This window comes from Plecotus auritus (assembly GCF_963455305.1).
Source record: "Plecotus auritus genome assembly, chromosome: 5".
NCBI classification, from domain to species: Eukaryota; Metazoa; Chordata; class Mammalia; order Chiroptera; family Vespertilionidae; genus Plecotus; species Plecotus auritus.
The window spans coordinates 33,232,281-33,257,740 of record NC_137776.1 but is presented as its reverse complement, the minus strand read 5'-3'; the positions used below and the strand labels follow the sequence as shown (position 1 = coordinate 33,257,740).

The window sequence follows — 25,460 nt, the reverse complement described above, 5'->3', positions numbered from 1 at the left end:
AACTTCCCTGATATAGGGAAGAAAAAACCCACACAAATCCAAGAAGCTCACAGAGTCCCAACCAAAATGAACACCAAAAGACCGACGCCAAGGCACATTATAATTAAATTGGCAAACACCAACGACAAAGTAAGAATCTTAAAAGCGGCCAGAGAGAGACAGAAAGTTACCTACAACGGAACCCCCATCAGACTAGCAACTGATTTCTCAACAGAAACTCATCAGGCCAGAAGGGAATGGAATGAAATATACAAAGTCATGCAAAGGAGGGGTCTGAATCCAAGAATACTGAACCCAGCAAGGCTATCAATCAAAATTGAAGGTGAAATCAGGAGCTTCACAGATAAAAAACGACTAAGGGAATTTATTACCACCAAACCAGCAATGCAAGAAATGCTAAAGGGTCTGCTGTGAAAAAAAGAAATAGGAAGCGAAGAAGGAACACAGGGGTAAGAATAAAAATGGCGACAAATAAGTACCTATCAATAACTTTAAATGTAAATGGATTAATGCCCAATCAAAAGATATAGGGTAACGGATTGGATAAGAAAACACGACCCATATATCTGCTGTCTACAAGAAACCCACCTCAGAAAAAAAGACGCACACAGACTGAGGGTGAAGGGATGGAAATAGGTTTTTCAGGCGAATGGAAATGAACAAAAAAGCTGGGGTAGCAATACTTATATCTGACAAATTAGATCTCAAAGTGAAGAACATAACAAGAGATAAGGAAGGCCACTTCATAATACTAAAGGGAGCAATCCAACAAGAAGAAATAACTCTGGTAAACATACGCACCCAATACAGGAGCACCCAAACATATAAAAAAAACTCCTGGAGGATATCAAGGGAGAGATTGACAGCAATACAATCATAACAGGAGACTTTAATACCCCACTATCACCATTGGACAAATCCTCTAAACAAAAAATCAGCAAAGAAACATCAACCCTAAATGACTCACTAGACCAGATGGAATTAATTGACATCTTCAGAACATTTCACCCCAAAGCCAGAGAATATACATTCTTCTCAAGTGCTCATGGGTCATTTTCAAAGGTAGACCATATGTTGGGTCATAGGCAAAGTCTCTTCAAATTCAAGAAGATAGAAATCATATCAAACATCTTCTCAGATCACAGTGGCATAAAACTGGAAATCAACTACAATAAAAACAATCCAAAAAAATCAAACACATGGAGACTAAACACCAACACCCTTTCTTGATAAAAACTGTCAACAAGGTATGAATAGAAGGATCATACCTCAACATAATAAAAACCATATATGATAAACCCACAGCTAACATCATACTCAATGGGCAAAAACTAAAATCATTTCTCCTAAGAACAGGAACAAGACAGGAATGCCCACTCTCACCACTCCTGTTCGACATGTACTGGAAGAATTAGCCATTGCAATTAGACAAGAAGAAGAAATAAAAGGCATCGGAATTGGAAAAGAAGAAGTAAAGCTGTCCTTATTTGCAGATGACATGATATTGTACATAAAAAACCCAAAAGACTCCATCAAAAAACTAATAGACTTAATAAATGAATTTGGCAATGTAGCAGGATACAAATTAATGCCAAGAAATCTATGGCATTTCTATACACCAATGGTGAACTTACAGAAAGAGAGACTAAAAAAGAAATCCCATTTAGCATCGCACCAAAAAAATTAAGATAACTAGGAATAAACTTAACTAAGGAGGTAAAAGTACAGGACACTAAAAAAAGAGATAGAGGAAGACGTAAACAGATGGAAGAACATACCATGTTCATGGATTGGTAGAATCAACATCATTAAAATGTCCATACTACCCTAAGCAATCTATAGATTCAATGCACTCCCCATTAAAATACCAACGGCATATTTCACAGACCTAGAAAGAACTCTCCAAAAATTCATCTGGAATAAAAAAAGACCCCAAATAGCCACAGCAATCCTGAGAAAGAAGAACAAAGTAGGGGGGATCTCAATACCAGATTTCAAGCTGTACTACAAAGCCACTGTTCTCAAAACAGCCTGGTACTGGCACAAGAACAGACATATAGATCAATGGAATAGAATAGAGAATCCAGATATCGACCTAAACCACTATGCCCAATTAATATTTGACAAAGGAGGCATGAACATACAATGGAGTCAAGACAGTCTCTTCAATAAATGGTGTTGGGAAAATTGGACAGATACATGCAAAAAAATGAAACTAGACCACCAACTTACACCATACACAAAAATTAACTCAAAATGGATACAGGACTTAAACATAAGACGGGAAACCATAAAAATACTAGAGGAATCCACAGGCAGCAAAATCTCAGACATATGCCGAAGCAATTTCTTCAACGATACTGCTCCTAGGGCAATGGAAGCTAAAGAGAAAATAAACAAATGGGACTACATCAAAATAAAAAGCTTTTGCACAGCAAAAGAAACCATCCACAAAACAACAAGAAACCCCACTGTATGGCAGAACATATTTGCAAATGTTATCACTGATAAAGGTTTAATCTCCAACATCTACAGGCAGCTTATACAACTTAATAAAAGGAAGATAAATGATCCAATAAAAAAATGGTTAACGGACCTAAATAGAATCTTTTCGAAAGAAGACAGAAGGAAGGCCAAGAGACATATGAAAACATGCTCAAAGTCACTAATTATCTGAGAGATGCAAATCAAAACGATAATGCGGTACCATCGCACACCTGTCAGAATGGCAACCATCAACAAATCAACAAACGACAAGTGTTGGCGAGGATGCGGAGAAAAAGGAACCCTCGTGCACGGCTGGTGGGAATGCAGACTGGTGCAGCCACTGTGGAGAACAGTATGGAGTTTCCTCAAAAAACTACAAATGGACAATAGTAATTGTCCCAGTAATCCCACTTCTAGGAATATATCCCAAGAAACTAGAAACACCAATCAGGAAGGATATATGCACCCCTATGTTCATAGCAGCACAATTCACCATAGCTAAGATTTGGAAACAGCCCAAATGCCCATCAGCAGATGAGTGGATTAGAAAACTATGGTACATCTACACAATGGAATACTACGCTGCTATAAAAAAGAAGGAATTCTTACCATTTGCAGCAGCATGGATGGACCAGGAGAGCATTATGTTAAGTGAAATAACCCAGGCAATGAAAGAAAAATACCACATGATCTCACTCATTTATGGAAAATAAAGAACATTATAACCTGACGAATAAAAAGATAGATACAGAGGCAGTAAAGCACTGAACAGACTGTCAAATTACAGCAGGAAGGCTGGGGAGTGTTGGGGAGGGAGGGAAATAGATCAACCAAAGGACTTGTATGCATGCATATAAGCACACCAATGGACACAAGACACTGGGGCGGTGGGATGAGGGCATTGGACAGGGAGTAGGAGAGACTGGGGGAAGGTCAATGGGGAAAAAAAGGAGATATATGTACTAATATATGTAATATTTTAAACAATAAAAAAAATGTAAGTGCTAAAAATAAAAATTAAAAAATAACTGCTGTCAAAAAAAATCGATAATCAACTGAACAATGTGATTAAAATGCACAAGAATTGAAAGTAGTTTTCCCTAAATTTATATTACTTCTAAAAAAATGTCAGTTTTCATGAAAAAAAAAATTTTTACACAAGAAATTAATATCAACCTGGCTTCTGTGTTAGTCCTATTTTTTTTTAATCTTTATTGTTGAAAGTATTACAGCTATCCCCCTTTTTCCTCCCATTGCCCCTCTCCACCCAGTTCCCACCCCACCCCAGGCCTTCATCACTCTATTGTCTGTGTCCATAGGTATTGCATATAAGCATATGTTCTTTGGTTAATCTCTTCCTGCACCTCCATGCCTCTGGCTCTATTTTATTCATCAGTTTATTTTGTTCATTAGATTCCTCGTTCACTTATTTTGATTTTTAGATTCAATTGTTGGTAGATTTGCATTTATTATTCATATTTTTATCTTTTATTTCTTCTTAAAGAAGATCCTTTAACATTCCATGCAATACTGGTTTGGTCATGATGAGCTCCTCTAGCTTGTCCTTGTCTGGGAAGCTCTTTATCTGACCTTCAATTCTAAATGATCATTTTGCTGGGTAGAGTAATCTTGGTTGTAGGTCCTTGCTTTTCATCACTTTGAATATTTCTCACCACTCCCTTCTGGCCTGCAAAGTTTCTGTTGAGCAATCAACTGACAGTCAGATGGGCACTCCCTTGTAGGTAACTAACTGCTTTTCTCTTGCTACTTTTAAGATTCTCTTTTTGTTTTTAACCTTTAGTATTTTAATTATGATGTGTCTTGGTGGGCCTCTTTGGATTCATCTTGTTTGGGACTCTGTGCTTCCTGGACTTGTACGTCTATTTCTTTCACCAGGTTTTCAATTTCTTGCTCCCTCTCTTCTCCTTCTAGTAACCCCATGATGGGAATGGTGGTATGCTTGAAGGTGTTCCAGGGGCTCCTTACACTATCTTCACATTTTTTATTCCTTCTTCTTTTTGCTATTGATTGGGTGTTTTCTTCTTCATATTCCAAATTCTTGATTTGATTCTCTGTGTCCTCTACTCTACTGTTATACCCTGTATATTATTCTTCATTTCAGTTAGTGTATACTTCATTTCTGACTGGACCTTTTTTATGCTTTGAAATTCTAAGATCCTTGAAATTCTCACTAAGTCCCTTGAAGCTCTCATTAAGATCCTTGAGAAGCCTTATAACCACTGTTTGAACTCTGCATCCAGTAGGTTGCTTGCTTCCATTTCATTTAGGACTTTTTCTAGATATTTCTTCTGGTCTTTCATTTGTGACAATCTTCTTCATCTCCACATTTTAGCTGCTTCCCTGTGTTTGTTACTATGAATTAGGTAGAGCTACTATGAATCCTGGAATTGGTAGAGGGGCCTTGTGTAGTAGGTGTCCTGTAGTGCCCAGTCACCTGAGCTGGACACTTTAGCTGTGCCCCTGTGTGGGCTGTGTGCACAGTCTTGTAGTAATTGAGTTTTGATTGCTGTTGGTGTCCCACTAGGAGGAGCTGACCTCCAGACCAATTGGCTGTGGGACCAGCTGCTGTACAGGAGACACCCCTATGGAGCAGGACTTGCTTCAGTGGGGCTTTGATGCTCACTGAGTCTGCCCCTTGAGTGTGTCATTTGTCAATCTGGAGAGTTGTAATCTGGTATGGTCTGAAGCTGTCCAACTAGTGCACTGGCTCTGGAGCCTCCTGGAGATGCAAAGTCAGCCATTGCCTGGGATCACCTGGCAGGAGCTATAGAGCAATCTACAGATGGCTGCTACTTGTATTGGGCTTGGAAGTGCCCAGGCGAAGCCAAACTGTGAAGCAAGGCAGGCTGGTGCCAGTGCCAGGTCTTGAGCCTCTTATTGATAGGTATGGGCACACTGATGCCAAGGTTTTAGGAATGTCTGAAGCCTGAGCCAGGACAGGCCATTCATAGTCAAAAGCCACTGCAAACAGCTCGGGTGGGGCTGCAAATTGGGTGGGGTATGGTCTCAGGGAATCATCAGGGTAGAGCGAACAGTGTCACCCACGCTGATGGAAACTCACATATGGTTGCCAGTCAGTTCTGCAACGGGGAGGTGAGGGAGGTCTTGATATAGGAACAATGACCTTGTGAGCACCCCTATCTGGGAGAAAGCTTTCCCCGAGTTCTTGCCGGACAATCTATTTCCCCCCTGTATGTCCCTGAATCCCCCCCACCCCAGCTATTGCCCCAGCGCTGGAGCCCAGAGGGATCAAGTCCGAATAAGTCCATGGACCAGTCCTTTTAAGAGGGACTGCCTGGGTCTCCAGCAGCCTCCGTTTCACTCAGCCACAATCCCCACTGGTTTCTATAGGCCAAAGTTACAGGGACTTCTCTTCCCAGCTCTGGAACCCTGGGCTGGTGGGCTGGTGTGGGGCTGGGACCCCTTGCTTCTAACAGGAAGCCTCTGCAGTGGAAATATCCCTCTCAATTAAAAACACACCACACATGGGTGTTGGACCAGCCTGTTCTGTGCCTCCACCCCTCCTATCAGTCTGGATATACTTTCTTCTTTACTTCTCCAGTTGTAGGACATCCATTCAGCCAAATTTCAGGCGGTTCTAAATGATGGTTATTCTGCATTTTAGTTGTAATTTTGATGTGGTTGTGGGAGGCCATGAGTACCCGCATTTATCTACAGTGCCATCTAGGTTCTTCAGTTCTATATTTTAAGAATTCTGTCAGTTATATCATTACTTTTTTCTTGGAAAAGTATTGCTATACCAATGCCTACTCTCAGGGCTGTAGCTGAAAATATCTGGAATTTACTTCCTTCAGTCTCATTCAGCCCCAAGTGAGTTAAGACCTCACTAAGGACCACATTCCTGCCTACAATACAAGGTCCCTATAGGGTCTTGCAGAATGTTCCCAGAGGAACACATGCAAATTTACAAGCAGTTGTCACAGAGAAGAATTCTAGCATTATTCAAAGCATCTGGAGGGATGCAGGACACAAAATCTAAACAGCTAAATGACTAAGATTAAATCCAGACCACCGATAGAAATATGGGGAAACTTTAATGACCCCCTACGCCAATCTGCCGATTTTGGATCTGGTCTGTCAGCTGAGCGCCCTGTGATAGGGGACCTGAGAGAAGTCCTACAAAGGACGACTGATGGGAGCCCTCCTTTCTAAGGATAAATTATGTTCCACATTCATACCTTTCGACATGAGTGAGTTTGAAAGATGTTAAGTCTAGGGTTTGCAGCTTTTTAAAATTCTACATTTTCCAGATAAAAACCTCTACCACCCACAAGGGCATCACCATGGATTTAATAGTTAATAATTTCAGGTAGATAATAGGACAATCAACAATTAACCAAAATAATTCCAAAAATATTGAAATGCAACTAAAACAGACCTGTGGCCTTTAATCTCCTTGCTGCTTCTAAAACAGCAACACTGGAATCCCTGCTTCTCATGGGAGACAAAACAAAACTGAGGTCCACAGGTGCCAGGGAAATATGCTAGGCTTCTACACAAGCCTCCTGAGCAGAAGAGCAGAGTGTGGGACATTGGCTCCAGAGCAAAGTTCATAATCTTAGGATTATTTTAAAACTTCATGCTGCAAGTGTTCAACCTATCATTTATGGGAAGCTACATCACTAAGATCTTGCTGCCTATAGATACACATTAAATATAAAACCTATATTCATAGAGTATAATTCCTTGATCCAGAAGTGAAGAAATCCAAAGTTATGATTCCCAGAGAAATTGTACCCTTGGCAAACCCATATACATGTATTCTGTATTACTTCAGATGGTAGTGACCTTAAAAGAAATCTCCATATCTAATTACAAAGAACAACTCCCAGACAAGAGCAGAGATTACAAATCTACCTTATTTCTGGGATAGTGGAGCACTTTCTTTGAAACAATTAACAAAGGCTGGACCAAGCACTGAAGAATGTGCTGGAAGAAACAATCCTGACCTGGCCTGAAGGACAGACAACTTAACAGGGTTTCCTCTAAACTCTCATTTCCAATTTTCAAAGACAACCAACTATTTGATGTGTAAAATATTTAATTTCAAATACTACTGAAAAATATTTGCATTGTGATTCCATTTTATAGATTTCAAAAACATGAAAAAAATTAAATACCTTAAGGATATATATAAACTATGTGGTTCAAGTATGAAGAAAATATAAAACTCACGTTACTTCTGAAAGAGGAAACAGTAGAATCAGGAACAGAATCACAGAGAATTTCAAAGGTAATGATAATCTTTCCTTAAACTAGGCATTTGGGCACATGAGTATCCATTGCCCTATTATTCTGTATACCTTACACATATTTTGCATTTATTATTTTGTAACTTCTCAGTATTTAATAAAAGACCACAATTTTAAAACAAGACTGTACAGAATTCATGTAAACACATATGTAATCTTTTAATACTAGATTCAATTTCTGCCACGGAAAACCTGTTTGATTCTATCATGTCCTTCTAAATATTACTTGCTAGGAGTTAGCAAAATCCTTGATTTTCATCTTTTCTTCTGAAGTTGCATTAACAAGGAGATTCATGGGGGTAGGGAAGGCTTACAGCAAAGAGCAAAGCACTCTGATCAAATTCACTGAAAACAATTATCATTCATTTCAGGGAGCTTCAGCAAAGAGGGTACTTACCAGAACTAAGAGCAAAAAGGTTTGCATAAGATAATTGAGAGCACTGCAGGAGGAATGATGTGATTTGAACAGTAATATGTTTTTCCATTATTTTTAACTGATAAAAATCCAATGAAACCCTGGTTGAACCTCAGCTCTCAATTCTTTTGCGATACAAAAATTAGAATGAATCCAGTTGAGCACTTGCCTTGTCAGAGCCAATTCTGCATGTGGCAGGCAGCTGTGAGTTCAAGGACAGTACCAACATACTCCTCCCTACCAGGCAGAAGTTGAAAAGTCCCAGGCCTAACATACTTAATGGTGAAAGACTAAATACTTTCTTCCTAAAATCAGGAACAAGACAAAATAAGTGTGCTTCTACCACTTCTATTTAACACTAGAGGCCTGGTGCATGAAATTTGTGCACTGGGGGGGAGGGGCAGAGTGTCCCTCAGCCCAGCCTGCACCCTCTCTAATCTGGGACCCCACAGGGATCAGGCCTAAACCGGCCGTCAGACATCTCTCTCACAATCCGGGACTGCTCGCCTGCCTGCCAGCCTGATCACCCCCTAACCACTCCCCTGCCAGCCTCATCGACACCTAATTGCTCCCCTGCTGGCCCGATTGCCCCCAACTGCCCTCCCCTGCTGGCCCAATCGCCCCCAAATGCCCTCCCCTGCTGGCCCAGTCACCCCCAACTGCCCTCCCCTGCCGACCTGGTCCCCAACTGCCCTCCCCTGCAGGCCTGATCTCACCCCCAACTGCCCTCCTCTGCCAATCTGATCGCCTACAACTGCCCTCCCCTGCCAGCCTGGTCCCCTGCAAGTGCCCTCCCCTGCAGGCCCAGTTGCCCAAGTTGCACTCCCCTGTAGGCCTGGTCACCTCTAACTGACCTCCCCTGCAGACCTGGTAGCCCCCAACTGCCCTCCCCTGCCAGCCTGGTTGCCCCCAACTGCCTTCCCCTGCCGGCCCGATCACCCCCAACTGCCCTCCTCTGCTGGCCTGTTTGCCCCCAACTGCCCTCCCCTGCCAACCTGATCACCCACATCTGCCCTCCCCTGCCGGCCATCTTGTGATGGCCATCTTGTGATGACTTGAGGGTGTCATGCGAGGGCGCAAGGGCCACCTACACTTTTATTAGTATAGATATTAATCAAGTCAGTATAATACTGGCATCAAGACAGACAAACAGATCAATAATGAAACAAAAGAGAGTCCAGAAATAAAACCACACATATATAAATAGATTTTCAACCTAGGTATATAACCTAGGTTCAAGGCAATTTAGTGAAAGAATAATCTTTTAAACAAATGGTTCTACAACAATTGTATCCCATATGTAAAGAAATAAAAGAAATGACATTTGATCAATACTTTGTCCTATACATAAAAATTAAAGTAGATCATAGATCTAAATGTAAAAACTAAAACTTCTAGAATACAGGACAATGTCTTTGTGATATTAACTTGGGCAAAGATTTCTTAGCTAAAGCAACAAAAACACAACCCATAAAAGAAAAAAATATAAATTGGGCTTTATCAAAATTAAGAATGTCTCTCTTTAAAAGACACCATTAAAGAGAATGGAAAGAGTAGAAGAAAATATCTGCAAATTTTATGTCTTAAAAATGACTTACATCCAGAATATATAAAGAACTTCTTAAACCCAGTAATATGAAAACACAGAAACCAATTAAAAATTGACAAATGTGAAAAAACACTTCACCAAAACTATATGGATAGCAAATATGCTCAGCATCACTAATTGTTGGAGAAATGCAAATTAAAAACATAATGAGATACCACTACAAATTAGAATGTCTAAAATTTAAGAGACTGGCTATACCAAGAGTTGATAAGGTTGTGGAAGAAATGAACCTCTTATACACTGCTGGTGGGAATGCAAAATAGTACAGCTGCTTCAAAAAACCGATAGTTTCTTTAAAAGTTAAGTATATACCTACCATATGATCTAGCCATTCTACTCCTAGGTATTTATGTAGCCAAGAAAAATAAAAGTATATGTCCATACAAAGACTTGTATACAAAGTTTCATAGCAGTCTTATTTATTATCAAAACTGAAAATAATATGTCCAACAATGGGTGAAGGTATTTTTTAAAGAGTTATTTAAATAACCCATTAGTGTTCTTTATATTTTTTTTAATTGATTTCAGAGAGGGAGAGAGGGATAGAAACATCAATGATGAGAGAGAATCATTTATCAGCTGCCTCCTGCACACCCCACACTGAGAATCGAGCCCGCAACCCAGGCATGTGCCCTGATGGGGAATTAAACCATGACCTACTGGTTCATAGGTCAATGCTCAACCACTGAGCCATGCCAGCCAGACAATAGGTGAATGTATTAATAAACTGTGGTATATTCATACAAAGGAATATTACTCAGAATTAAAGGGAAATCAACTACTAATATATTAAAAACATGAATCTCAAAACAAGAGATCAACCGAAGGACTTGTATGCATGCATATAAGCATAACCAATGGACACAAGAAACTGGAGGGGGTAGGGGGAGGGCATATGCGGGGGGGGGGGGGGCGTAGGGAAAGCCGGGGGGAGGTCAATGGGGAAAAAAAGGAGACATATGTACTGGTCGCCCCCAACTGCCCTCCCCTGCCAGCCTGGTCGCCCCCAACTGCCCTCCCCTACAGGCCTGGTCACACCCAACTGCCCTCCCCTGCCAGTCTGGGAGTTTAAAGTATTTGTAATACTTTAAACAATAAAATTAAATTAAAAAATAAAATAATAGAACAAAAAAATTTTAATTTTAAAAAAGAAAGCAAAAAAGAACAATTGATATTGAATAAAATAAGCATAACTACATACTGTATGATTCCATTTATATAAACTTCTAGGAAATGAAAATTAATATGTAATGAGAGAAAGATCAGTGGTTGTCTGGGATGGGGGTCAAGGAGCCAGAATATGATGAAAGCTTTAGGGGTGAGGGATATGTTCACCCTCTTGTTTGTGATGATGGTCTCATGAGTCTATACATATGTCAAAACTTAACCAATTGTACACCTTAAATATGTAAAGTTTATATGTCAACTATATCTCAATAAGTCAGCTTTTAACAAATATGATTTTAACCCAATAATTAATAATATTTCATAATACAAATTGGGCCCTAATTCATTCATTAAAAATTATTTTTTGTTAATAATGTGTATTTTGTCATAAAATTCATAGGGCATCCTTATTTCCAAACTATTAAGAAAGACTAATTTGAACTGGCAAAATTCAGTAAATCATAAAATAAATGTCTTATAAAAGCAATAAATCTCTAAACAATATACATTTTTTTCATTTAGAAAACTTAAAATAACTAAAAAGAATAGCAAACCATGTAAACTGTTGATTTTATTTCAAGTAGGATTAAACAAAACAAAAAAGTGCTATTATCTCCTTCCTAGTATAACTGCTATTAGTTTTATAGTCAATCCTCTATAACAGATTAAAGCTGACCATGGCAAATAGAGAAAGAAGCAACTATTTCCCATGAGGAAATGTTCTCTAAATGAGGTGAAGTTAAACAGAAATGTCTGGGGCTTCTCTGAATTCATCAGCACCTAGACAATCACCACAAACCTGTCCTCCTCATCAAAGCCTAATGGTAGAAACAATCCAATTTCATTAAAGGAAGCCTACAGAGGAACCTAAAGAAAAGAGTTCTTCAATTATCATTATATAACTTCCTGCCTCCTAGTGGCTTAGGTACCCAAACTCTCAAGTCTATCAGATACTCCAACAATTACTTTCCTTCATTTGAAGGATTTTTTAAGCCACAGGGAACAGGTAACTTCCTATTATATCAGCCTACTTCATCACTTGCCCTTTTCTTTATCATCACCACAATACTTATGTTTATTTTCTCATGACCAGTGTAAATGTTGAAATCAGAACCTGATTTAGGGAAGTGGCATGATGTAGAGTGATGGAAGGAATATGGGCTTTGGCATCAGAAAGACATAGGTCCAAACTTTGGTTCTAATACGTATTGCCTTGTGACTCAAGTTTCTCAATAAAAGAGTCAAATCATCTTTCTCAATGGACAAATACTGGTATTAAATGACACAATGTATGTGAATTATTTGACAGATAAGAGGTGATCCATTAATTATAATCTCCATAATACACCATAATTTTAAATAGTGGGGGAGAAAGGTAGTTTTTTTGGACTAACAGTTGACTAAACTTGACTAATTCTAGCCTCAACACAAAAGTTAATCACATAATTCCAACTCTGGGGCACCAAGTTCCTACTATGGTTCCAAATAAAATGCTGTCTGAAAAGTCCTCATTGTCAAATCTTTCTATCTCCTGTCACATGACCAAAGGAGCATTTTGTGCAGTTCCACCACCACCCTCAGACTAATAAAGACAACAAGAATTCTGGTCAAGTCTCCCTGACATCACCAATAATGGCTTAGATGGCTGGACCCCAGAGGTATCTATTCCAGGCCCACAGTTTGATTTTTACTTGTGCTCGGTAGTATCTGAATGAAGATGAACTTTATTTCTCACAGCAATTCCTCAGATTTTTATTTTTTATTTTTTTGAAGGTTAAAATAGGAGGACACTTTAAAAGTTGGATTTTTACGGAGTGGATCCAGAGTCATGGAAGCAAGGAACAGAATGCAGAATCTCAGGAAGGCGGGGGAGGGTGAATGGATGGGAGTTAATCAACCAAAGACCTTGTATGCATATATGCATAACCCATGAACACAGAGAGTGGGGTGTTGAGGGCCTGGGGCGGGGGGTGGGGGTGAATTGGAGGGGGTGGATGGGGGAAAAGGAAGAACCTATATAATATGTTCAACAATAAAGATTTTTTTTTAATAAATTTAAAAATGAAAGTTGGATTCTATAAGGCTGGTCCTATAACATTACAGGAAAGCAAAGTCTGAGGTAAATGAGGAAACTATAAATAAAAGTATAAATCTTCCTCATACAAGAAAATGCTCTTTTACACATTTTTAGCCCTAAAGATATTGAGCCATCTCAAAATCATTTCCAGTTCAATACCCAAAATCAAATGATTCATAGGCATTCTGAGATGAGCACTATATAGTGTGGTACAAATATGATTCTTTCAAAAACATTTAGCAGCAATAAAGCTCACAAAGAAGCATTAAACCTTTGCCTCAAAATAAATCAGCTAATCTAAAAAGTTTAATGCATTAGGTTTTCCACTTCTGATTGTTTTTTGGTTTTTTTTCATTAGATTTTCATCAAAATTGTAGGCAAACCCAAGTATGTGTGCCATGGACAAATATATGCAATATAGAGAGCATTAGGAAAAGGTGAGAAAGTCTTAACTCTGATTGCAAAGGTGAAAGAATTACTCAACTGCAGAAAGACTAGTGTAAATTTGATTAATACAACCAAGGATCTAAAAAATCAATGAAGTTCAAAATTTTATGTAGGGCCACCTCTTAGGCAATGAAAGTCCTAGAGGCAATCAATTCATTAACAAATATTTCCTAGGCATCTAATATGCCTCTGCATAATGTTATGGAGATAGAAAAATGTGCCTGTACCTCAGTGGTACTTAAATTACAACATGTTAGCAGGCTAAAGCAGAAAAGGCACCCACCCAAGAGTTGAAAGATTAGAGCTCTAGTCCCAACTTTGCCCGACTCACTAGATGTCTGTCCCTAAGCAAATCACTGAAACTTCTACAGAACTCAATTTTCTTTTATTTTTTCCACTGATTTCTAGAGAGAGCGGAAGGAAGGGGGAAGGGGAGAAAGAGAGAAACATCAATGTGACAGAGACACATCCATTGGTTGCCTCCTGCACACTCCCTGACCTGGGGCAGGAATCAGACCTGCAACCCACGTATGTGTCCTTGACAGGAGTCGAGCCTGCGACCCTCTGGTGCACAGGCCGACGCTCTAACCACTGAATCACCCTGGCCAGGGCTCACCTAAAAAACTGCTAAGGGCTCTTCCACTCTGGGTCTATTAAGCCAAGTGAAAGGACAAGGAAGAGGAAATGGGCCTTAAAGAACTGGAAGGATTTAAATTGACTGAGAAGAAAGGATATTCTAGGGAAGGAGCATGAAGGTAAAAATGAACATACCTTGTACAATTTCACTTATATGAGATATCTGGAGTAGTCAAAATCATGGAAACTGAAGGTAAAAAGGTAGGTGCCAGGAGCTGAGGGAAGGAGAAATAGGAAATTGTTCAATAAGTAGAGTTTTCATTTTGCAAGATGACAAAGTCCTAGAGATCTGTTACACAACAATGTAAATATAGTTAACACTTCAAAATGATTAAGAAGGTAAATTTAATGTTTCTATTACCACAATTAAAAAGAAAAAGAGTCACAGAAATTAGTGTCCTAGAGGTCACACACACTAATGCAAAAACATTTCAAATCAACTTCTAGTTTATAATCCTAACCTCTAAAATTCCTTTTCTCCCAATTAGAAAAGTGAACATGTATTGCTAGTGGGACATAGAGGCTTCCCCAACAATAAAGCTGAGGGAGCATGTTGAAAAAAATGAGGAAAGAGAAGACAATACAAATACTAAGCAATAGTAAAAATACAAAGCAGGCTATTCAAACACAAACTTTTTTTGTGTCATCTCCACAAGCAATCCAGCCTAAATCCATTAAGTAAAACCATATAGAGGATAAAGAAAAACTCCTCAACCTGTTTCCAAGGCCCAGCACCCTCAGGTCCAACTCTCCAGCCCCCCTCACCCACCAGATTCTTCTACACTCTTCTTGCTCCATACATGGAGCTGTACTATAAGTCCCTAGTCCTCTTCATGAACTGTGAAATCACATGGTCTTTGCCCTTACTGTTTGCTCTGACTGGAACACTGCTCCTTTCCTGTGCATCCTTCAGATTTCAGTTCAAATGTCACTTCTGTGTCTAACTCAAATACTTTTCACAGTTTTATATTTGTGTGATTATGTGATATCATCTGCTGAGGACAGGGACCATGTTTGCACTCACTCCCGCTCATTTCCAAGACCAAGCACAGTGCCTAGTACCAAGTAAGCGCTCAATTGGTGGACTAAGTGAATAAATGGGCACTAAATCTATAAAGAATGAAGGGGTCTCCTTAAGAGTGTGCATCTTTGCCCTAGCTGGCTTGGCTCAGTGGATAGATCGTCAGCCTGCGGACTGAAGAGTCCCAGGTTCGATTCCAGTCAAGGGCACATGCCTGGGTTGCGGGCTCGATCCCCAGTAGGCGGTGTGCAGGAGGCAGCCAATCAATGATTCTCTCTCATCACTGATGTTTTTCTCTCTCCTTCTCCCTTTCTCTCTGAAAACAATAAGTATTTTTTTTTAAAAAAAAAAAAAAAGAGTGTGCATCTTCACAAAATGAATCTTTGGAGAATGCCCCAAAAAAATTGAGCCTAAAGTCCCTATTCAACTCTTTAAAAAGAAAAACAAGCCCTAGCCAGTTTGGCTCAGTGGATAGAGCATTGGCCTGCAGACCAAAGGGTCCTGGGTTCAATTCTGGTCAAGGGCACATACCTCAGTTGCAGGCTCCTCCCTGGCTCGGGCCCTGGTCAGGGCTTGAGCAGGAGGTAACCAGTCAATGTATTTCTCTCACATGGCTGTTTCTCTCTGTCTTTCCCTCTCCCTTCCACTCTCTCTAAAAATCAAAGAAAAAATATCCTCAGGTGAGAATTTTAAAAATAATAATAAAATTAATTAATTTTTTTTAAAAAAGAAAGATAACTAAGTCAACTCAGATGCATGTACAGGCATACCTCGGAAATGTTGCAGTTTCAATTCCAGACACCATAATAAAGTGAGTCACAATCTTTTTGCTGGTGGAGGGTCTTGCCTACCATTAGTAAAAAATGCAAAACCTGTGAAGCACAATAAAACAAAACGAGGTATACCTGTATAAATTTCTGTAGCCCTCCTATGCCTCTAGACCAGTGGTCGGCAAACTCATTAGTCAACAGAGCGGCAAACCGCGTGTGGCTCGCGAGCCGCAGTTTGCCGACCACTGCTCTAGACAAATGCTGAGCATCCAAGGCAGATATTTTAAACAAACATACACACACATACACATACACATACACCCCATAGGTAAGACTAGTAAGTGTGAATGAAACAGTAAGTAGCTCTACTTAAATTGTGGTGTCTTGGCGGGGGGGGGGGGGGGATGGACTCAATTGGGGAAAAAGGAGACACATGTAAAACTTTAGACAATAAAAAAAAAAAAAAGGATCCACAACTGCGGCACCCACGGAACAGCTGCGAGCCCCAGAACAACGCTCCCCAATTGGCGCAAACACACGGGTTCAGAGGAGCTCTACACTCCACCACGGAAAGGTCAGATTTCGCCTGGGATAAGGTGAGGTCTCTGGTCCCGGCGCGAGAGAGGAACGCGCATTTTGCGGGAGCTGGAGGACCAGGGAAGTCTGTGCCTAGAAAAATCCGTGGCTGTTGGGGCTGGCATGATCTGTGAATGTGGAAGGGGGTCCTCAGAGCTGCTAACAGAAGGGCTCTCTAAAAAGCAACCCATTTTTATCTGACGTGCAGGGACACCCTAAGAATTTCAGGGGTGTGCTAGACTTACGCGCAGCCACGGAGTGCGCACACTTGGGCTTTTTCCTCTTGAAATTCTTGCTTCTGATTACTAAGCCCAATACATAGGATCGCCCAGTTGGGGACACCCTGGGAGACTGCAGGGGAAAGTTGTTTTTCTGGAACCTGGGGATCGGAGCGGGGAGTGGCAATCTGAGAGCCAGCTCTGAGGCAGCCCACTCCCACAAACCAGTAGTGAGTGCCACAGGGAAAGAAGGCTCTAACACTCCCTAGAGAGGCCATAGATAAACCCGGAAGTCAATCCAGAAACACTGCCACCCAGGGGCTGAATCACAAGTTGACTCTTGTGTAATCAAAAATAAAGGAATACGAATTAAGACACACCGCCTGCTTAAAATCAGGACTGGCTTACATCACTGAAGAGCAGTGGAACGCAGGGAACTGCAATACTGTCTGGACTGAGAAACAGGCACGCCTAACAGAACAACAGAGTAAGTGAATGACCTTCACTACTCCACATTTTACTTTTATTTTTTATTTTCATTTTTTGCATCGTTTACTCAAGAAACTAATTTTTTTTTCCTCACTTGATTTTACCTTTTTAATTATTACATTTTTATTTTCAATCCGTATTATTACTACTGCTATTTAATCTTTTTTTTTTTTAAGTGTCATTTTATTTTCTCTTCATTTTGTTTTGGGATTAATGTTCTACATTCTATTTTTATCTTTCCTTTAGCATCATTTTACTCTATCTCAACTCTACCTTTATGCCATCACTCTCTTCCTCACTTTTCCCTTTTCGGTGTCCTGTTTATCTTACCCTTTTCCTGCTTTAGATTTTCCCTATTCTTTCTGTTTACCCCCGTTAAAATTTCACCCTACTTATATATCTAATCTCAAATCACCTGCTCCAAACCCATAGACACCTCTCTCTTCGCTGTCTTAACTATCCAAAAAACTGTTTTTCTCTCTGTCCTTTTGTTGTTGTTCGCTTGAATGTAGATTATATCGAATTTTTATGCTTTTTTGTGAGATTGTTTTGCTTATTCTTCTTTTGTTCATTTTTTTTGTTTCTTTTGTGCTTCAGCTTTCCCTTGCCTCACTCCATATTAGTTGGTGTTGTAGTTTGTACTAATCCCCAGGCACTTGTTGCTGGCATTTGCTGGGATAAGTGATTGTTCTATTGGAGTTTTATCCCCAATATAAATAGTCTATTCCCCGTTCTCTCTTAGTCTCTTTCTTGTCTCTCTTATTTTATTTTATTTTATTTTTTCTTTTTCTTTTTTTTTCTTTCCCTTTTCCCAATTTCATTTTGACACTCTTTTTTTTTTCTTCTTCTTCTTTCTTTCTTTTTCCTCTTCTTCTTTCTCTCCTATCACCCAATTTGCCTTTCTCTGGTGGTCACCTTTATTGGAGGTTATTAATATCGTGAATACATTTCTGTTCAGTGCCTTGTGTGTTGTACCTGGTAGTGCTGTATTTTGTGCCTTTAAATCAACGCAGGAGAGAGAGAACTACATAACCAGACACCCAGAGAAGAGAGACCATGGGGAGACAAAGACACAGCCCGCATATGAAAGAAAAGCAGGCATCACCAGAAAAGGAAGTAAACGAAATGGAGGCAAGCAACCTTCCAGAAAAAGAATTCAGAGAAATGGTCATAAGGTGGCTGAAAAGAATGGAAGACAAATTCGACAATATGAGCAAGAACCAAGAGGAAATGAAGAAGAACCAAGAAGAAATGAAAAATGACATCGCTGCTGTAAAGAACTCAATAGAAAGCATCAAGAGTAGACTAGAAGAAGCAGAGGACCGCATCAGTGAGCTAGAAGACAAGATGGAAAAAAATACCCAAGTAGAGCAGCTTCTAGAAAAAAAAATTAAAAGGCAGGAGGAGAGCCTAAGGGAACTTTGGGACAACACGAAACAAAACAACATCCGCGTAATAGGGGTTCCAGAAGGAAAGGAAGCTGAGCAAGGAATAGAAAACCTCTTTGAAGAAATAATGACAGAAAATTTCCCTGATATAGAGAAGAAAAAACCCACACAAATCCAAGAAGCTCACAGAGTCCCAAGCAAAATGAACCCCAAAAGACCAATGCCAAGGCACATTATAATTAAATTGGCAAACACCAACGACAAAGTAAGAATCTTAAAAGCGGCAAGAGAGAGACAGAAAGTTACATACAAAGGAACCCCCATCAGACTAGCAACTGATTTCTCAACAGAAACTCATCAGGCCAGAAGGGAATGGAATGAAATATACAAAGTCATGCAAAGGAAGGGTCTGAATTCAAGAATACTGTACCCAGCAAGGCTATCAATCAAAATTGAAGGTGAAATCAGGAGCTTCACAGACAAAAAAGGACTAAGGGAATTTATTACCACCAAACCAGCAATGCAAGAAATGCTAAAAGGTCTACTGTAAAAAAAAGAAAGAAAGAAGAATCGAAAAAGGAACACAGGTGTAAAGAATAGGAATGGCGACAAATAAGTACCTATCAATAATAACTTTAAATGTAAACAGATTAAATGCCCCAATCAAAAGACATAGGGTAATGGATTGGATAAGAAAACATGACCCATATATCTGCTGTCTACAAGAAACCCACCTCAGAAAAAAAGATGCACACAGACTGAGGGTGAAGGGATGGAAAAAGGTTTTCCAGGCAAATGGAACTGAAAAAAAAGCTGGGGTAGCAATACTTATATCTGACAAATTAGATCTCGAACTGAAGGACATAACAAGAGATAAGGAAGGCCACTTCATAATACTAAAGGGAGCAATCCAACAAGAAGAAATAACTCTGGTAACATATATGCACCCAATACAGGAGCACCCAAATACATAAAAAAAACTCCTGGAGGATATCAAGGGAGAGATTGACAGCAATACAATCATAGTAGGAGACTTTAATACCCCACTATCACCATTGGACAAATCCTCTAAACAAAAATCAGCAAAGAAACATCAACCCTAAATGACTCACTAGACCAGATGGAATTAATTGACATCTTCAGAACATTTCACCCCAAAGCCACAGAATATACATTCTTCTCAAGTGCACATGGGTCATTTTCAAAGATAGACCATATGTTGGGACATAGGCAAAGTCTCTTCAAATTCAAGAAGATAGAAATCATATCAAGCATCTTCTCAGACCACAGTGGCATAAAACTGGAAATCAACTACAATAAAAACAACCCAAAGAAATCAAACACATGGAGGCTAAACAGCATGCTATTAAACCATGACTGGGTTACCAGAGAGATCAAAGAAGAAATAAAAAACATCATGGCAACAAATGACAATGAAAACACTACAATCCAAAATCTATGGGACACAGCAAAAGCAGTCTGGAGAGGGAAGTTCATAGCTCTACAAGCCTACTGCAAAAAACAAGAAACAATGGTAATAAATTACCTAACCCAACAACTCAAAGAGTTAGAAAAAGAGCAACAAGAAAAGCCCAGTGTAAGCAGAAGGAAGGAAATAATAAAGATCAGAGCAGAGATAAACGACATAGAGACCAAAGAAACAATACAAAAGATCAACAAAACCAAGAGCTGGTTCTTTGAAAGGATAAACAAGATTGATAAACCTCTAGCCAGGCTCACCAAGAAGCAAAGAGAGAGGACCCAAATAAACAAAATCAGAAATGAAAGAGGTGAAATAACAACAGATCCCGCTGAAATACAAAGGATTGTTAAAAAATACTACGAACAACTCTATTCCAACAAACTGGACAACCTGGAGGAAATGGACATATTCCTAGAAAAATATAACCTTCCAAAACTCAATCAAGAAGAATCTAAACAGCTCAATATGCCAGTAACTATGGAAGAAATTGAAGCAGTCATCAAAGAGCTTCCGGCAAACAAAAGCCCGGGGCCAGACGGCTTCACAGGAGAGTTTTACCAAACATTCAAGGAAGAACTGAAACCTATCCTCCTCAGACTATTCCAAAACATTCAAGAGTAAGGAACACTTCCAAGCTCCTTCTATGAAGCCAGCATCACCCTAATACCAAAACCAGATAAAGACAACACAATGAAGGAGAATTACAGGCCAATATCCCTCATGAATGTAGATGCCAAAATCCTCAACAAAATTCTAGCAAATCGGATCCAGCAGTACATCAGAAAGATCATACACCATGACCAAGTAGGGTTTATCCCAGGAATGCAAGGATGGTACAATATCCGAAAATCAATAAATGTGATACATCACATAAACAAATGGAAAGATAAAAATCACATAGTCATATCAATTGATGCAGAAAAAGCATTTGACAAAATCCAACACCCTTTCTTGATAAAAACTCTCAACAAGGTGGGAATAGAAGTATCATACCTCAACATAATAAAAGCTATATATGATAAACCCACAGCTAACATCATACTCAATGGGCAAAAACTAAAACCATTTCCCCTAAGAACAGGAACAAGACAAGGATGCCCACTCTCACCACTCCTGTTTGACATAGTACTGGAAGTATTAGCCATTGCAATTAGACAAGAAGAAGAAATAAAAGGCATCCAAATTGGAAAAGAAGAAGTAAAGCTGTCCTTATTTGCAGATGACATGATATTGTACATAAAAAACCCGAAAGACTCCATCAAAAAACTAACAGACTTAATAAATGAATTCGGCAATGTAGCAGGATACAAAATTAACGCCAAGAAATCTATGGCATTTCTATACACCAACAGTGAACTTACAGAAAGAGAGACTAAAAAAGCAATCCCATTTTCCATTGCACCAAAAAAATTAAGATACTTAGGAATAAACCTAACCAAGGAGGTAAAAGACCTATATGCAGAAAACTATAGGACACTGAAAAAAGAGATAGAGGAAGAAGTAAACAGATGGAAGAACATACCATGTTCATGGATTGGTAGAATTAATATCATCAAAATGTCCATACTACCCAAAGCAATCTATAGATTCAATGCACTCCCCATTAAAATACCAACGGCATATTTCACAGACCTAGAAAGAAATCTCCAAAAATTCATCTGGAATAAAAAAAAGACCCCAAATAGCCACAGCAATCCTGAGAAAGAAGAATAAAGTAGGAGGGATCTCAATACCAGATTTCAAGCTGTATTACAAAGCCACTGTCCTCAAAACAGCCTGGTACTGGCACAAGAACAGACATATAGATCAATGGAATAGAATAGAGAATCCAGATATCGACCCAAACCAATATGCGCAATTAATATTTGACAAAGGAGGCATGAGCATACAATGGAGTCAAGACAGTCTCTTCAATAAATGGTGTTGGGAAAATTGGACAGATACATGCAAAAAAATGAAACTAGACCACCAACTTACACCATACACAAAAATTAACTCAAAATGGATACAGGACTTAAACATAAGACGGGAAACCATAAAAATACTAGAGGAATCCACAGGCAGCAAAATCTCAGACATATGCCGAAGCAATTTCTTCAACGATACTGCTCCTAGGGCAATGGAAGCTAAAGAGAAAATAAACAAATGGGACTACATCAAAATAAAAAGCTTTTGCACAGCAAAAGAAACCATCAACAAAACAACAAGAAACCCCACTGTATGGCAGAACATATTTGCAAATGTTATCACTGATAAAGGTTTAATCTCCAACATCTACAGGCAGCTTATACAACTTAATAAAAGGAAGATAAATGATCCAATAAAAAAACGGGCAATGGACCTAAATAGAATCTTTTCGAAAGAAGACAGAAGGAAGGCCAAGAGGCACATGAAAACATGCTCAAAGTCACTAATTATCCGAGAGATGCAAATCAAAATGACAATGCGATACCATCTCACACCTATCAGAATGGCTATCATCAACAAATCAACAAACGACAAGTGTTGGCGAGGATGTGGAGAAAAAGGAACCCTCGTGCACTGCTGGTGGGAATGCAGACTGGTGCAGCCACTGTGGAGAACAGTATGGAGTTTCCTCAAAAAACTGAAAATAGAACTCCCATTTGACCCACTAATCCCACTCCTAGGAATATATCCTAAGAAACCAGAAACACCAATCAGAAAGGATATATGCACCCCTATGTTCATAGCAGCACAATTTACAATAGCTAAGATGTGGAAACAGCCTAAGTGCCCGTCAGCAGATGACTGGATCAGAAAACTATGGTACATCTACACAATGGAATACTATGCTGCCATAAAAAAGAAGGAATTACTACCATTTGTAGGCACCTGGATGGAATTAGAGAACATTATGCTAAGTGAAATAAGCCAGTCAATGAAAGAAAAATACCACATGATCTCACTCATTTGGTGATAATGAAAAACATTATAAACTGATGAACCAAAAGATAGTTACAGAGGCAGTAAAGCATCAAACAGACTGTCAAATTACAGCGGGAAGGTTAGGGAGAGGTGGGGGAAATAAGAGATCAACTGAAGGACTTGTATGCATGCATATAAGAGTAACCAACGGATGCAAAACATTGGGGGGTGAGGGCATGTATGGGAGTGGGGTGGGGGGAGGCAATGGTAAGATATGTACACATATAATACCTTAATAAAAATTTGGAAAAAAAAAGAAAAAAGAAACTATTTAGGATTCCCTATCCCTTCCAATATGAATAGTAGAAGTTGTATCTATGCTTTAGAGAGGAAACAAATAATATTTATACTTTAGAGATATAATCCATAAATATATTCCTGAAAACTCAGACCCATACTAACCTCTCCTCCCGCTGATTTTGCATTTAAAATAAATGTTATTTTAGTTTCCCTAAAATTTAATGTGTGCAGTCTCATTTCTTATTATGTATCCTTCCAGATGCATATAACACTGTAGGTGCTTAATTAATAGTTCTTGAACCAAAATGAAATAATACTGTTTTGAATAATGAATTTTGAGATAGAAACTCCTGTATTTTATTCCCAAATAATAAGTCGTTCCCAAAAATTGTTCACATGCCTGTTTGGGCTCTATTATCATTGGATTAAATGTAAAGTCATTATCCAACAATGTTACCACGCCTTCAAACTCAGTTATGGGAGGTGTTCAGTCTCTTGTAGTTCCATATAAATTTCAGTTTGTCTATTTCAAAAATACAGCTGGGATTTGGATATTATGTTGAATCTGTTTTCAAATGTAAATCAGAAATATTAACACCACCTGCCCCTACTTTCTTAAACATAGCAAATTTCACTTGAAACTTCTCCTAAAGTAGGACCTAAACCTACTCAGTCTCAGGGAGAGTTCCTTCTGTAGAAAATCGGAAAATACAAAATCTATTAACTGCACATCACTAAACACTGGAAAGTTTATTTCCAGGAAGAAGGTCAAATATAATCAATTAAATGAGTCTCCACGATCAACAGAACAGATCAAGTATATCACTTTGGAAAGCAGCTGATAAACATCAAGTAATATATTTAAGTGGCTGCTGTTCAAGACTCCTGAAGCGTCGGCACCGAACATCAGTGTCAGGGACCCTGAGAAGGCGCCCACAGGTGACCCGAGTCTAGGGAAGCATCCTCTCCACCGCAACCCGCCTTGTAGCTGGTATGCTCCCCGCGCACCTCGCCGGGCTACCGGGAAGGCCGCGTCTGCCGGGAGCAGGGGGGGGGGGGGAGATGGGCAGGAGCGACGTCAGGGCCGGGAGAAATGCCAGCGGCGGAGGGCGCTCGCCCGGGGCCGCCACTGGTGCCCCACGCAGGACCGCAGAGGCCCCGCTGGCCAGACCAGGCGGGTCCGGTGGAGGGGTCGAGGTGGGACTGGCGGGGAGGGGGTGAGTGGCCTCACCGTAGCTCCCGGGAGGCCGGCGCTGCCAGGATTCCGCAGTTGCTAAGGAGTATGCTCTTCCGGGTCGAGGGCGGGCGCGGCAGTGTAAAGAGCAACGGTGGCCGGAAGGGACCAAGAGCGAGGCGTGGGTTTGTGAGCTGCGCAGGCGGTGGTCTGCGATTGCTCTGCTGCAGAGGGAGCGAAAGGGCCGGGCGGGGAGCCCCCGGAGCTTCTCCTGTCTCGCCTTGCGGGGGCGACTGGCTGTATGGCTGGCTCTAGCTGGACGGCCTCAGGGACACCTTCCTGCCCGGCCCCGACGGGCTCCGGGCCCTGCTTTACGGGGCTAGCCGTCGACGGGCGCCCTCCCGCCCCTGCTCCTCACCCCCCGCAGCCCGCTTCTAGTCCCTGAGTGTGACTATGCCGGCCCTTACCTGTGACAGGGTTTTACTCAACGACCCTGCTCAGGGCTAGGTGCAGGACTGGCACTGGGGATGCAGAGGGGGGCAACCCAGTCTTGTCCCTGACCTCAGAATTCCATGCCGCCAGGAGGGCAGGCAGTGTCCTGCGTACTGGGATGGGCCAAATATAGGAAGCTACTGGAGCCTGCCCGAGAAGGGCCAATCCAGACACAAGCAGGGGAAAGCTGATGGTGGAGAGTCGAATAAATAGGATAAGGAAAAAGTGTTTCAGGTAGGAGCTGGCTCAGTCGAGAAACTCATGAAAAGATCAGTGTGGTCTATCCAGGGAAGTGTGTAGAGAAGAGAGAATGGCTAAGGATGGAACCTAGAGAGCATCAATATTGTAGATGTGACCAAAGGCAAAGGAACCCCCAAAGAGCAATCAGATGTTGGGTTGAAGGACTGCTGAGGATACAGCAGGAGAGGAAAGAATTTCAGTAAGGGAGTGGTCACCCGCATCAAATATGGAGGTCAAGTGCCCAGTGGTGACTAGGAAAATCAAAATTCAGGTATACGGTGTCAAAGTCTA

General features: G+C 40.3%; 1 protein-coding gene across 1 annotated transcript in view; it reads right to left on the bottom strand.

Moving 5' to 3' along the window:
- DIS3L2 (DIS3 like 3'-5' exoribonuclease 2) overlaps positions 1–24,725 on the bottom strand; it is a 344,024-nt gene extending 319,299 nt beyond the window's left edge. The window contains exons 1-2 of the mRNA XM_080669267.1: positions 24,495–24,725; positions 14,268–14,347 (exon numbers count right to left, since the gene is read on the bottom strand). The gene's annotated coding sequence lies outside the window, so the exon portion shown is untranslated. The remainder of the gene's footprint in view (positions 1–14,267; positions 14,348–24,494) is intronic.
- Between the last annotated feature and the right edge of the window lie 735 nt (positions 24,726–25,460).